Raw genomic sequence first — 14,333 nt, forward strand, 5'->3', positions numbered from 1 at the left:
GTGATGCCAGGCCATAGGGGTGACCGAGGGTATGGCCCTCCAGGTCCTTTTCAAGGAGAGACCAGTCCAAGTTACCCCCTAAAACACACAAAGCTCCAAGCCCTGGAGCCAACAACTACAGCCCTGTTGCTGTGAACATGAAGATGGGGGCCTTTTAGAAATCATTTTTGCACTTCTAGTGCTAGCACAGTGGCTGATACACAGTAGACACTCAGTAAATATCTGCTGAACAGGTTAATTAACATCAAGATGGACCACAATGCCCTAAATAATTCTTTTTGCCTTTCCTCTATGTGGCACAGCAACTGTGAGTCTTCATTTTACAGATGGGAAAAGTGAAAATCCCCAAGTGACAAGCAAAGTTGAGTGCAAAACCCCTCCCCACCTCTCCTCCCGCCTTTTCAGTATAACCGTCCTCAGTCCACAATGGACAGCTGGTGAGCAATGTCAATCCCATGGGAAGGAAACACCCTCCCTACTTCAGCAACTCTTTCTCTGCCTAAATCTCGCTTCTCAGTTGGAAAGTCCTTTCAGGAGTCCAGTTGAGCTCCTGTTAGAGGGTTGGGGGCAGAGGCCTGGGGCTCACACAGAATGCAAAATAACAATGTGCCCAGAGGAACAGCAGCCTCTGGAGGCAAAGGACAACCCAGCCCCGTGTGCGATGCGTGGGAAGGGAGGACTCAGCTTACACATGCTCACAAAAGCTCCAGGCCAGCCCACTGCACCCCTATCACTTACCCTGAGTACCCCACAAGGACTCTCAGGGAGAGCCAGCCCACACTCAGAGCCCTGCAGGCTGTGATGGAATCTCTGCTGTGTACCGCCTCTAGGGACATGGCTCAGAGGGACCCCGGAAGAGTGGCGGCCCTGTGTCAGCTCAGTGAGAGAGAACCAGGGACCACAGACACCCCTTCTAGTGCCTTTCTCCACTTGGCTTACTCTCTTGTGGTCCCAACCTGACAATTTACAGAGGGGAGAAATGTGCTGGACAGGATGGTCCCACTCAGGGTGTCTCAATCCCTAAAAACTGACTATTTCAAGGATCCAAAATTGTTAGGAATTCTGGCAACGACCTGGGAGTAAGATCACTGGCCTAGGGAAGGGAAATGAGACAGTTGCACACTCAGCCAAAGAGAAGAAGAGACGTATCCCCAGAATGCCAGTTTCCATGGTCAGAGGTCATACCCTAACCCAAAACAAATTTCCGAAGGGCCTCTGACCCTTTCACCTATTTCTTCTTTTTCATTTTTCACTAAATGAAGACAGTGAGGCTTTTTTTCATCAGTTGCTTCTCTTTGCAAGCTGGCCCAGAGTAGCTGATGCTGAATTAACCAGCTGCAAGGCTCACTTTGAGAAGAACGTGGGCAATAGAGGAAAAACAATAACACCATAAAAAAGGAAGTTCTAACTATAAGCATGGTTTTGAACTTTCTTAGTTTCTACTGATCTTTATGCTCTGACTTTATCTTCCAACACAGGAAAGCAATTAAACCTCACTAGGATCCACATAAATTATTGTAGAAATTACAAACAGATACATAGGTAAATTTTCTCCATGATGCAATACGAAGTTTCAGATTCCGGAGCAAGGAAGAGTCCTATCAGGCCTTACCAACTAGATAAGGATCATCTTTAATACATGAATTGCTTGAGTAGAATGATGCTTCTGCATGAAAATAGTTTATTTTCATATGTGGACTATGTCTTCCTATACATCAGTTTTAATACACTCTCCTTTACGTCACTACGTACACTATTAATTTCTAGAGAAAAAAATTTTAATAAGAAAAGTTAAACTTCAGTCCTGTCTTCGTCTAGATTATTTACAAGTTTGAAAATAGCAAGACGGAAAGGAATGAGATTTTACTGTATAATAAGAATCCACATAATCCTCTTCTCCCCTAAACTCCTGTCCTGTTTTTTTCCACCGTTCTTCCTCTCTTCTCCTACCACGTTAAAGTATACAAGACGGCTCTAATTCCACACAGTCCCCAGATATTAAGGAAGAGTTTGAAATTTGCTCTAAAAGGAGCAAAAGGTTCCCCATCCTGCCCTCTCCCCACTCCCACCTGTGGAGAGAGAGAGAGGGAATTGGGAATTTCATCCTGCATATCCCACTCGTCATGCCCCACCTCTCTGTTCCCCCCTCTAGACTCCAAGACCTGAGAGAAGGGGAGCAGCTTGTCCAGGCAGCTTGCAATTGTTGGCCCGAGTAAATGTCACTATCTTGGGTTGGGCTGGTCTAAGATTCCCAGCGGGGCTTCCTCTTCTCAGGCCAGAGTCTTCCCTCATCCCGTTCAGACCACAGCTGAGCTATCTCCCAGGTTGTGTGCCCACCATAAGAAAACCTATAGTGTCCAGATTTACAAAATCCTGAACTAGGGGGATAATCATTTCCAACAGCAACAACAATATTTTTAACATTATAAAAGGATTTGCTCCAGGGTTTCTTCAAATAAAACTTGCCTTAGTGGTTTGAATTAGTTTCTCATTTGCCAATAAATTGAATTACAAATAACTTTTCAATAATGCATTATTATGTAAAGCCAAGTAGAGCTAAACTAATTAGCCCAGCAGCTCAGAAGTTGGTGACCTTGCATAGGAAACCTATTTGCACTGGCTAAAGATTCTATGTGTCAATTCCCCCACCATCCTTGTGAAACCAGCTGTCAGAATCTATAAGAGAGGGGAACTTCACTGAAAGCTAACTCAAACAGGACCAATGAAACAGCAACATGTTTTCACTCCCAGGTACACGTCTGGGCAGACTCATAGTAAATACTCAATAAATATTTGATGCAAGAATAAATACATGAATGAAATGTTAACCCTTCCTAAAGTGACTTGCACAAGGTCAGTGGCCTCATCTGTCACACCAAGTGCTGGTGATCTGAGCAGATGATCTCCAGAGTACCACTCAGCTCTAGTATTCTGAGACTTTTTAAACCCTTTCTTCCTATTTATTGGCCTTTAAGATCTTCAGGTTATCAGATCAATATGCTTTGAAAGAAAGTATTGGGAACCAATTCCCTGGCAAGATTCACTGCAATTTGGGAAGATACAACAACTCTTCCCTGGCCCCCTAGCCCATTCTTTCCCAGGAACCAGTTTAGGGATTGGAATGAGGGCACATCACCCCATTTTGCGGACAGCCCAAGTTACCAAAATGCGAGACTAGTGACGGGAGAACTTCCGGGGGCATACACACCTTGAAGGAGGAAGACATGATGAACTGCAATTACTCTCTCTGATACAAGGTACATTTGATAGCACTATTAGACTCTAAACCCTAGGCCCCTTGCTACCTCTAAAGAAAGGCTGAGAAGAAATAAAGGTCCCTGTGCCCTTGGGGTTACTGCAGGAAAAGAAAGAACCAGAGGGCTCCCATGGGCCTGGCCCAACATGAACGCTGTGCTTTATCTTAAGGACAAAGGCACACTTCCCCTGTTCAGTGTTAATCCCACCCCATTCACGTCCTGCTGCTGTCAGATTGACAAGCCTGCTGTGCTGTTAATTAGCAAAGCTGAAATGCTCTGCCTCTATTAGGGAAGTAAAAATTACCACCGCCATCTCCCCATGATCTCCAGCATGGGTCTTCTCCAAGCCCCACTCTTACCTCCTCCTCGCTCCCAACGGGTTATGCTCACAGTGCTGCTGCCTGCTCCTTTTCACATTTTCCTAGTCACTGCTCCGTGGCTGGAAGATGCTGATCACCCTCACTCTGGCTCCCAGCCTCTGTGTGGCCCCACATGGCAAGAGCAGGACCAGCCCTTGTGTCACAGGCCCTGTCTGTGGTTTTGTGGCTCTGGGATGGCAGTGAGTCTCCCAGGGCAGCTGGGTGCCTTGTCTATGCTAACCTCCTTTAGGATGCAATCATGATTTCAACAAGTGAAGAAGCAAGTAAGTGTTGAGCATTTGGAGGTGCAAGCTGCCAGGGTACCCATGGACTGCTCTTTGTTTCCTTTTGGTTCTCAGTCACACCCCCTTAATTTGCACTTAGTTAGAGGTTATTGTGTAAGTAGGCTAATGTTGCATCCAATGGGCCCTAACCCTGTTTGGCCACTGAGACAGCAAATTTCCCAATGCTCGGGTCTCTGCCTCCTCTTTCCATGCCATCCCTTGTGGTGTCCAGCATGGGAGCCTTGATCACAGTAGCACTGAAACACTGACTGATCTGCTGTACAAAAGAGATGCGGCTTATAGCTGAGAATTCCAAGAGCTCAGTAGGCAGAACCTTGGTTTTAGCATTATTTGGACAGTTTCCTATTCCCAGGGTCATTCTTTTATCAATTCTCTATTGAACACCTATTATGCGCTAGGCCTTATGTTAGGCTGTGGTGATACTTTGACAAATAAGAAATGGACGCTGTTCTCCAGGGGTCTTCCAGGCAGAGGTAGATAGGTATGCAGACAGGACAATGAGGTATTATTAGAGATAAGACATCAAGTGTACAGAATGCCAGGGAGCCCAAAGGAAAGGCTTCCTAATGGTGAGCCCTAAATCCTTCCTACTTAAAGTAACAAGCGTCATCTACCACCTTGCTAGAAATGCAGAATCCCAGGCCCCACCCCAGACCTACAAGATCAGGGCTTGTATTTTAACAAGAAACCCAGGTGATGAATATGCATCATGTTTAGGGAAGTGATATACTCTAAAGTATGTCTTTCTATTCCAGAGTTGCTTCAGAGGCAGAGACAGACAAAAGCATCCTTTATCCCAGTCTAAGCAGAACCTCTAAACTCTGACCTAGTGCTGCTGGTCATGACCCCTCCCACTCCCACCATGGGAAGACCCCTCCCCTCTGCCCAGGATTCCAGAGATTCAGCCATTACTCTGTGACCCAGAACTCAAATCCAGCTCTGGAATAAAAAGGCTATCCAGGAGGGCTATCCCCCTCCAGGGCATTGCGACTGGACCATGTCTTGTTTTTTGGCAGTAGGAATATTTATGAATAACACTTGTCCAAACTGCTCAGAATTCTGGTAGCTTAAAACCACTCTCTCATGAATCAAATATTTTAATTTCACAACAAATCTTCCTAGCTACCCCAACCCTCAGAGCCCTCCGCCTTCTCTAACTGCTCTCAGTACCATAAACACTGTCACTGATCATATTTACAGGCCAAGATGCCATCTCTGAGATGGCCCTGGAGGACAGAGCAGCCAGGCGGCTTATGCCTGTTCGTCACACCTGCACTCCCACCCATAGGTGCAAAGCCCTGAACACTGGGCAACACTGGATGAGAAACAGAGGAAGGAGAGGTGCCGCCACCCTAGGGAGCTCCACATCTAAGGAGAACACAGTGTTTATCTCAGGCAATTTGCTCCTTTGGAGGGGAGACCCCATTTTTGCCCTCTGAGAGTTTCCTGCCTAATAAAATGCCTAATGCTCATTTCCCCTGACACCAGGAAGCTACCAGACACTCTATAAAAAAACAACTCAGGGGCTTCTCTGGTGGCACGGTGGTTAAAAATCCGCCTGCGAATGCAGGGACACGGGTTCGAGCCCTGGTCCGGGAAGATCCCACATGCCGTGGAGCAACTAAGCCCGTGCGCCACAACTACTGAGCCTGTGCTCTAGAGCCCGCGAGCCACAACTACCGAAGCCCGCGCGCCTACAGCCCATGCTCCGCAGCAAGAGAAGCCACCACAATGAGAAGCCTGCGCACCGCAAAGAAGAGTAGCCCCCAGCCGCCGCAACTAGAGAAAGCCCGCTCACAGCAACGAAGACCCAACACAGCCAAAAATAAATAAATAAAAATAATAAAGTTCCCTTAAAAAGAAAAAAAAAAAACAACAAAGCTTAAGAGTCTGAGATTCTGGTAAAGACCCTCCCATTCTGCCTCCAGCATGGCTGTCCTGCATCCCCTCTACCCTGACTACTGGTGCCCTCAACCACTGAGTTACCCAAACAGAAACCTGGGAGGCATATCCTAGACTCCACCCCACCCCCACTCCTATACTGCAAATATCGATTCAGTCACTTGGCTCTGTTGATTCGACCTCTTAAATCTTTCTCTAATCCATCACTTCCTCTGGGCAGTTTCCCTGACCTCCCCATCAAGTTGAGCCGTCCCTGACTGTACCTTGTACTCTGTCACTCCTGAATGGCATTTCTATGCTTTCATTCTGTTCCCCATTAACTGACCCTGACACCCCAAGGGTGGGGACCATGTCTTACTCGGTGTTCTACCCCAGCACCTAGCACAGTGCCTGTCAAGCCAAAGAGGATAAAGAAACACTGCACTGAAACTGAGCACGCACAGGTCCTACGAAGACAGAGAGTAAGAGGGGTGAGTTGGAGGCAGTTCATCAGGGTGGCCCCACCAAGAGGTGATCTTTGAACTAGGTTTTGAATGGAACAGTGCTCTGGTGGGGAGCAGTATGTGCCAAGGCAGAGAGGAAGGGGCAAGCAAGCTGTGTGCTAGAGACAGAGAACAGACTGAACAGAAAAGCAGGGTTACACAGCCACGGAGAGGAGGCATGGGGGTGGTGGGTGGGCTCCGTGATCTCATTCTGAACTTGAACAATCTCAGTAGGGTGGGCTCCCGAGAAGTCCCTGGCAACGATGTGTCCGCAAGCGCCTGCAGAAGCTCAGAGAGCTGGACTGTGCCGCAGCAAGGGCCAGAGCTGGTGGAATCTGGCTGGTGCCAAAGGAAGGCTGTGGTTCCAGAACAGAGCTGGACCCAGCAGGTGCTGACTCCAACCCCCACGTCACACTCTGTTCTAGCTTGAAGGGAGAATGGGACACACAGCCCCTGCTGAGGTGGGTGGTGGACTGGGGGGCAGGGGGCACTGGAACTCGGCCTCTTTGTATCTTCTCCCTAGGTTCTAAGAGAAGCAGGAGGAATGCTTGTCTGCTAGGTACCTCCTGGGAGCCTGCCAGGCCAGCAAGCAGGCTGAGAGTTTGTGGAAGACCCTGAAGATGCAATGTGGAACTTATTCATAAAGGCAAGAGACTTGAGGACATGGCCCCTTCTCTGTAGGGACTAGATGGGCAAAGCCCTTGGGAGAAGATGCTGTCAGTGCAGCTGGGCTGAGAGGGAACCTATCGGTGCAAAGTGGCAATGATCTTTATTCCCCTCACCGTCCCTTCTCTCCTTCTCCCTCTCCTATATTAACCCAAGAGGAGAGAGGTGGCAAGAATGAGAGGGGAAAGGGTAAGAGAGACAAAGAGCTGGAGAGAAACACACACACACACACACACACACACACACACACACGTGATTGTCTTGTCTCCTCTTTACAGACACGCTAACGAGCTATTGAGGCAACTCCTCCGGGGACTATAAATATGTTCCTTGGAGCTCTCCTTAAAACTCCTGCCACTGAGGCAGGAAGCGTGTGCAGAGCTCAGCGGAAGGAATAAATCTGGCCGAGAAAGAGACTGGGCAGCTTAGTGTCAGCAACTGATGCACCACACAGCATGGGGATCCACTGCCTCTCCCCAGCTGGGGATCTATCACCCCACTGACACCTGCAAATGTCAGACCAGCTGGCAGCACCCTCCCACCCCTTGAGCAGCAGCCACAGAGCAGCGATGGTGTGGTAGGCTCTCACCGACCCCGGCACCAGGCCATGGGACTTCTGAGAGAAGGACATTCACGAACCTCAGCTCACCTGATTTCAGCGCAAAAGGGGAGAAGGAAAAAAAACATAAAGGCTCCTCTTTCAGCAACTGCTAAGTACTAAGCTTTTCCAAACAAACTGACGAGGCCTTATGCAGTGTGAGGCAGTAGCCAGGGACTTGTGATGATGGCCAGATTGAGCCGTCTTTACACAATGGGGACACAATGTCTACCTTCTCTGAACTCTGACATGCATTTGAACGTCACCCCTCACAATGAGCACTTTCTGCCCTGCTCCATAGTGAGCTGTGTCGCTTCTCCAGGGTGCTTTCCCTAACTCCATCCCGACCCCAGGCGGGCCTGGCTTCCCTTCTCTGTGCATCACATGGCAGGCACCTCACTGCCATGCCATCTCCACTCCTGCCTCTGGATCCCTCTCTAGACTCTAAGCTCTTGATGGCAGGGACTGGCACACAGCTAGTGCTTAATGAGCAGCCCAGGAACCAAATCTTATTCATCCACAGTGCCTTCCACACAAAAGGTGATTAATAGCAGCTGTGCCTCTTCCTCTCCTGGTCCCTCTCTGTGCCTTTTTTTTTTTACCCCACCTCCATCTTTCTCTCTCACGCTTCATGTGAACGCTTAATTGTGGCCTGTTTCAATATTAACTTCCTAAAGTCAATATTAGATATAAAGCCCTGGCTAATGGGCTACTTCTGAAGAGCAGAAATGTGTAACACTTACCACTGCTAAATTAGCTCCATTAAAGATCACTAATAATTAGCACTTTAAACACGTGGATAACACCTCGCTAAGCCCAGCTAAGGAGCAAACCATTTGTTTATTCTTCACAAGCTTTAATGTTAGCTTGAGCTGAGACCTCAGCTGCAATACACAGGTTCACTCACTCTCCCTCCCTTCCCAGAAAAGTTGCCATCACTCAATGTCCTCTGGACACAAGAAAATGGCCACTTCAGAAGTGACTATACCTGCTCATCATTTTTTTTTTTTAACAGAGTCTTTGCTAACTGATCAGGTTATTTCAAGTGCTCATGCCTCACAGATGGTGGTGAGGGTGGTAGATTTATTGTCTTTTTTTCTTACACTGAGCATTACTCTTGGACGGGTCCTCCAAGTAACACAGAACATTTGCCAGTGATGAATCAGTGCTGAATATAAATCAGCTGTTGAACGTTAGCAGTATATTTGCTTCCATAATATGTTTAGAGAGAGTTACAGAGGTACTCAGAGGCAGGAGGTGTGTGCTGTGGAAGTTCAGACATGTAAAGTTTCACTCCTTGGGACCCTCACTCTTCCCCAGTGTGCACATCAATAGCATTTTAATTTTGATTTAATCAGGACATTATGACTTTAGTTAAAAATGAAACTGTTGATATAAAAAGCCAGCTTTGGCCTCTGTCATTATGGAAGGCACTCAGGCAGACATCCAAACATGAAATGGCCCAGCACATCCCCAAGGCCTCTTTCCTCTCCCCCCACCCACCCCCATGGCCTGAAATTCAGGTGGGGGTCGCAGTAAAGCAGCAATGGCTGACTGCAGAGCTCAGAGCAGGAGACCCTCATGGGCAGCTCCTGGAGCAGTCTCTCTCACCCCAGTCCAGAGTTTCTCCCTGTTCCCACCTCCAGGCTTTCTGATTCCACAGCTGTGCCATTCCTGCCCTGGTCTCACTACCATGCCCATCAGTGGAAGCAATGCCAGAGGGACAGATTGGACACAGGTCCACCACAGACATAGAACAACTAGGGCCAAAGTAATAACCAGGTTTGCAGAATTGCAAGTGCAGCCTGACAGGTGAGAAGGGCCACACCCAAAGGTCATATTATTGAACAAACTTTAGCAAACTAAAGCCCCTTCTCCCACTTCAAGGACGTGCGTGCTGCTGTCCTTGGTCCTGAGCTAGTTGGGTAGCTGCTAATCAGAGTAACTGCTGTCCAGCCTGTCTTAGGACATGTGAACCAAATGCGAAAGAGAGATAAAAGAGATGTTAAGATGTATCAGAGAGATAAACAAATATGAAAAAGTATTGAAGGACACAGACATGGAGAGAATTAAAAGACTTGTTCTGATATTGTTTTCAAATAATTGCTGTAACCAAGAAAGAAAGGTCTGTGCACATCACATCACATCACATCACATCACATCACATCACACACACATACACCTTCCATGGAAATGAGAGAGCATGAACTCCTTATGTCCACCAATACTATGTTTAGGTTTCTGGATAAACTGACATAGATGGGTTGGCCATGGAAAGATTCCTAGAGTTTTAGGGAATTTTTAAATCTCTCCTTAAGTTATTACCTTGGGTATCTAAACACTACCCAATTCAGTTCAATAAATATTAATTGAGCATCTATATGTACCAAGTAAAGTCCCAGTCACTATGGGTATAATGATAAAAAATGTAGAGTTCCTGACCTTAAGGGACTTTTAATTTAGAGGGAGAATCAGACACATCAACATGTAATTTTAATATCAGGTAAGAAACACAATGATAGAAGTATTGGGTTGGCCAAAAAGTTCATTCAGTTTTTAAGTAAAAGACACATTTTTCATTTTCACAAAGAACTTTATTGAACAACATATTTACTCATCGAACAAACTTTCTGGCCAAGCCAACACATACAAGGGACAAATATTCAGAAAATCCCAAAGGGCTAATAAAACTCAAGGCCTAAGAAAGTGTCTGAAAAGTGAAGGAGCAGTAGCTAGAGAAGAGGCAATGGGTTATGGGAACCTCAGCAAGGTCCTGGACTGGACAGGACACTAGTGAGTCCTGAGGTTTCTCTGGTAGGTTTCAGGGAGCAGAGAAGAGTAGCTAAGATGTGACGGCTTCCCCCTACAACCCAGACCCTCTCCACAGTAACAGAGAGATGAGTTAGTGTTTGCCAGAGATAAGCAACAAAGCTCCCCTGACAGACCCAGCATAATGAGGAGCCAGCTTAAGCTAGGAAATGACCAGGATCAGGAAGACTCATGATGCCTGATATTTCTTTAGAGAGAAGCAAACAGTGTCAAGTGTCAAATAGGAAACCAAGGTAATCCAAATATCTCATGGAGCTAGAATTCTCCAGAATATGGAAAACAAGGAGCTGGGGCGGGGGGAAGGGTTGTCTGCAAAGGGTTGCCTAGGTAACCTTCAACTCTGCTCACCAGAGGACATACTAAGCCGCACATTCCAGGAGCACCTGGTAAAATGAAACAGGCTTTCTAGCCTTCCCTCAGAAATGTGTGTGATGGGCTGCCCTGGTGGCGCAGTGGTTGAGAGTCCACCTGCCAATGCAGGGGACACGGGTTCGTGCCCTGGTCCGGGAGGATCCCACATGCCGCGGAGCGGCTGGGCCCGTGAGCCATGGCCGCTGAGCCTGCGCGTCCGGAGCCTGTGCTCCACAACGGGAGAGGCCGCAGCGCTGAGAGGCCCGCGTACCGCAAAAAAAAAAAAAAAAAAAAAAAGTTTGTGGTGGGGGAGGTCTTGAACCTCATGAAACTGCATTCAAGTTATTGCATATAAACCCATATGTGCCCATTTTTCTGAGAAGAAAATTGTGTAATTCCAGTTTTCATGAGATTTTCAAAAGGGTCAATAGCTCCCTAAATGGTAGAGAACCACTGGTCTAAAGCAAAGTCAAAATGAGACCCTACAGTCTGCTTTGAGTTCTAACCACTAAATCCTATCACCCATCACCTGCCTCACTCATGGCCCACTAACACTCATGGTTTAGCTGAGACCCAATAGGGTGGTTGGGCTGGAAGAGAAACTAGAGAAATGATTTAGATTCCTTAGCTTGGATAAGAGGAATCTGAGGCAGATGGTGGGAGGTAAAGCCTATGCGCCAGATCCTATGCTCTAAGGATAAGCTTCAGAGGCGGTTTTCTCTCGTTACAGAGGGCCAGAAGGAGTGAGGTTAAACACAAAATGAGTTTTTTGGTTTCTTGTTCGTTTGTTTTTGGCCATGCTGTGCAGCACGCGGGATCTTAGTTCTGCAACCACTGCCCCCTGCAATGGAAGCACGGAGTCTTAACCACTGGACTGCCAGGGAAGTCCCTGAAATGAGTTTTATAAATACCTAGGCAGTGTCTTTCCTGGGAGCCTTCCTAACTGAAGATTTCTCTGGCCTCTAACCCCAGCTAGCAGAGTGATGGCAACTTTACCCAAGATCCCTCCTAGACCATGAGGGGTTATGGTCAAGATTAGAGCCAGCAGAGGGGGTCTGCAAACGTATTTAACAAGATCCCTTGGAGCTGGATCATGGCAGAATGAGACGGAGGCTCTCAGGTGTTCCTAGTCAGGCAGCCACAGCAGAGCAAGCCTGGCCACTATTCTTTCATCAAGCCATCTTGCACCACATGGTGAGCTCTCCCAGGGCAGGAACATCCCAAGAGGCAGCTCACAGCCCTGAGCAAAACACAGGCTCTGGATTCAGACAGAACTAAGTCTGACTCCCAGCTCCAGCACTTATTAACTGTGTGCCTTGGACAGTTTACTTAACCTCTCTGAGTCTGTTTCCTCATCAGAGGTAAAAATACCTATTTCACAGCCTGTAGTGATGATTAAAGGAGAAAATCTATTTGAAGGTACCAGACACATAGCTGATGCTATGTCAACATAACACTCCTTCCCTCCTTCCTGTTTATCTTGGTAGCCCCAGCATGGGGCCTAGTACACAGTAGATGCTCAATAAAAGTGTTGATTATGTGAATAAATAAATGAATGAGTGAACGAGTAAGTGAATGGAGTAGATTCAGAAAATGGCAGCTAATAACGGCCTTTCCACCTCCCCACTCCATACCTGTAAGCCATGTTGCTCACATTCCTCTTGCAGTTACTCTGAATTTTCATTGTTTCTTTCTCTCCCCTACTCAATCTGGGCTGTTTGACGAGTACTCTAACCACTCCTGCTCCCATAGCCAGGTTCTCCAGATGCAAAAGAAAGCCTCTGTCTCCAGCGGGAGAGCAGCTGCTGGTTGAGTGCCTGCCCCTCCTCCTGTGTCCAGAGCGCTATGGTCCCCGGCACCCCTCCCATACTAATCTCTATGTGCTGGAGCCTGTAGCTGGCCAGCCTCATCCCATCTTCCCCAGCTCCTCTCCCCACTGCTCTGGGTTCCAGACAAAGGTGTACTGGTCCAGATGGCATTTCTGAGAAGGACCCCTACTGAAAATGCATCCCGACAGCAAGGCCACCATCTGAGATGAGGTAGCCCTAACATCTACCTGTGGGCAGAATCTTCAGAGCCCCGTGAGGAGCCCCAGCAGCTTTCAGGGAGAAACAAGAGGCCTGAGGGGAGTCCATGCCCTGTGGGTCTTTTCTTTGGTTGGCCTTGAGCTGTCAGGCCATTGAGAGTGGACAAAGGGCTAGAGAGGTCACAGAGCTAGGTGTGGAGGCTGGAGGTGTGGCGAATACAAACCCCAGTGAATCGGACCCTTAATCCACTTGCTACATAGAATAAATGGCTCCACGCTGCTAAAATTCTCTGTTCCAGGCTCTCTGAAAGTCTTTTCTCATTAATTCTCCAATACTTAGAATTTTCTCCAGTAATGAGCAAAACACCTCTAGGAGGCTGGGAAACCTGGTCCTCTTTGCTCCTTTCCAGCTCCTTGAAGAAGAGGAGACCTTGCCACAACCAGGGAGCCGTGAGGCTGCCTTGTCCACGGATGAATATGCACATGTACTCAGAATACAGCTTATATGCCAAGGACTAGAATAATGCTAAAGTAGGGAGTAATGACATTCATTATGGCTTCATACTATTGAAAACTCACACGAAACCTAAATGTTCAACCACAGGGGATTGGTAAAATTAACCATGGTCTATCCACTCTATGCAGCCATTAAACATGACACTGTACAAGAATAATTAATGCCATGGGAAATGTCATGGTATACTGTTAAGTGAGAAAGCCAGATTATAAAATAGCATGTACAACTTTATCCCCATTGTATATACACTGGTGTGTGTGTGTGTATAAAAACCATATACATACAGGAGACAGCGATTATCTTTGGAAAACAGGATTATGACTAATGTTGTTAATGTTTCTCTAATGTTTTTCACTGTCCAATTTTTCTTATTTGTTCTTGAAATAATTGAGATAGAGCAAATTCCCTTCTTTGTATATTAATCTTTCATATACGGGATCCTTATATAATATTCATGCACTTAAAACATTTAATGATTAGGTTGTGGTTATGACACTATCTGCAAACTTATTTAAAGTCTAGGATAACTGTGTTATGCAGCTGTTCACTCTATGATGTAATTCAATGGCAAACAAAAGTGGCTACGGGGCTTCCCTGGTGGCGCAGTGGTTGAGAGTCCGCCAGCCGATGCAGGGGACACGGGTTCGTGCCCCGGTCCGGGAAGATCCCACATGCTGCGGAGCGGCTGGGCCCATGAGCCATGGCCGCTGAGCCTGCGCGTCCGGAGCCTGTGCTCCGAAACGGGAAAGGTCACAACAGTGAGAGGCCTGCATACCGCAAAAAAATAAAAAAGAAAAGTGGCTACGATTCATCACAGATAAAGTTGTCTTACGACTAAAAGAAATGAAGTCCAAATAAGCTATAGAAAGAAATTTAATTTTTCATTAAATGCCATTTAAAGATTTTCCATATATGTAAATAGGGTTTATCTCAGGAAGGCAAGACATTAAAGAAGATTCAAGTAAAATAAAATTCAAATAAAATCAACATGGTTTTGGATTAAAAAGCTAAATATTATATCAGTTGAATGAATCTCTAAGT

The 14,333-nt window shown here is 46.9% G+C and overlaps 1 protein-coding gene across 8 annotated transcripts in view; it reads right to left on the reverse strand.

Moving 5' to 3' along the window:
* Nucleotides 1-14,333, reverse strand: part of LOC137225116 (kalirin) — a 460,124-nt gene that overhangs the window by 278,414 nt on the left and 167,377 nt on the right. The window lies entirely within an intron of this gene.

This window comes from Pseudorca crassidens, chromosome 5 (assembly GCF_039906515.1).
Source record: "Pseudorca crassidens isolate mPseCra1 chromosome 5, mPseCra1.hap1, whole genome shotgun sequence".
NCBI lineage: Eukaryota > Metazoa > Chordata > Mammalia > Artiodactyla > Delphinidae > Pseudorca > Pseudorca crassidens.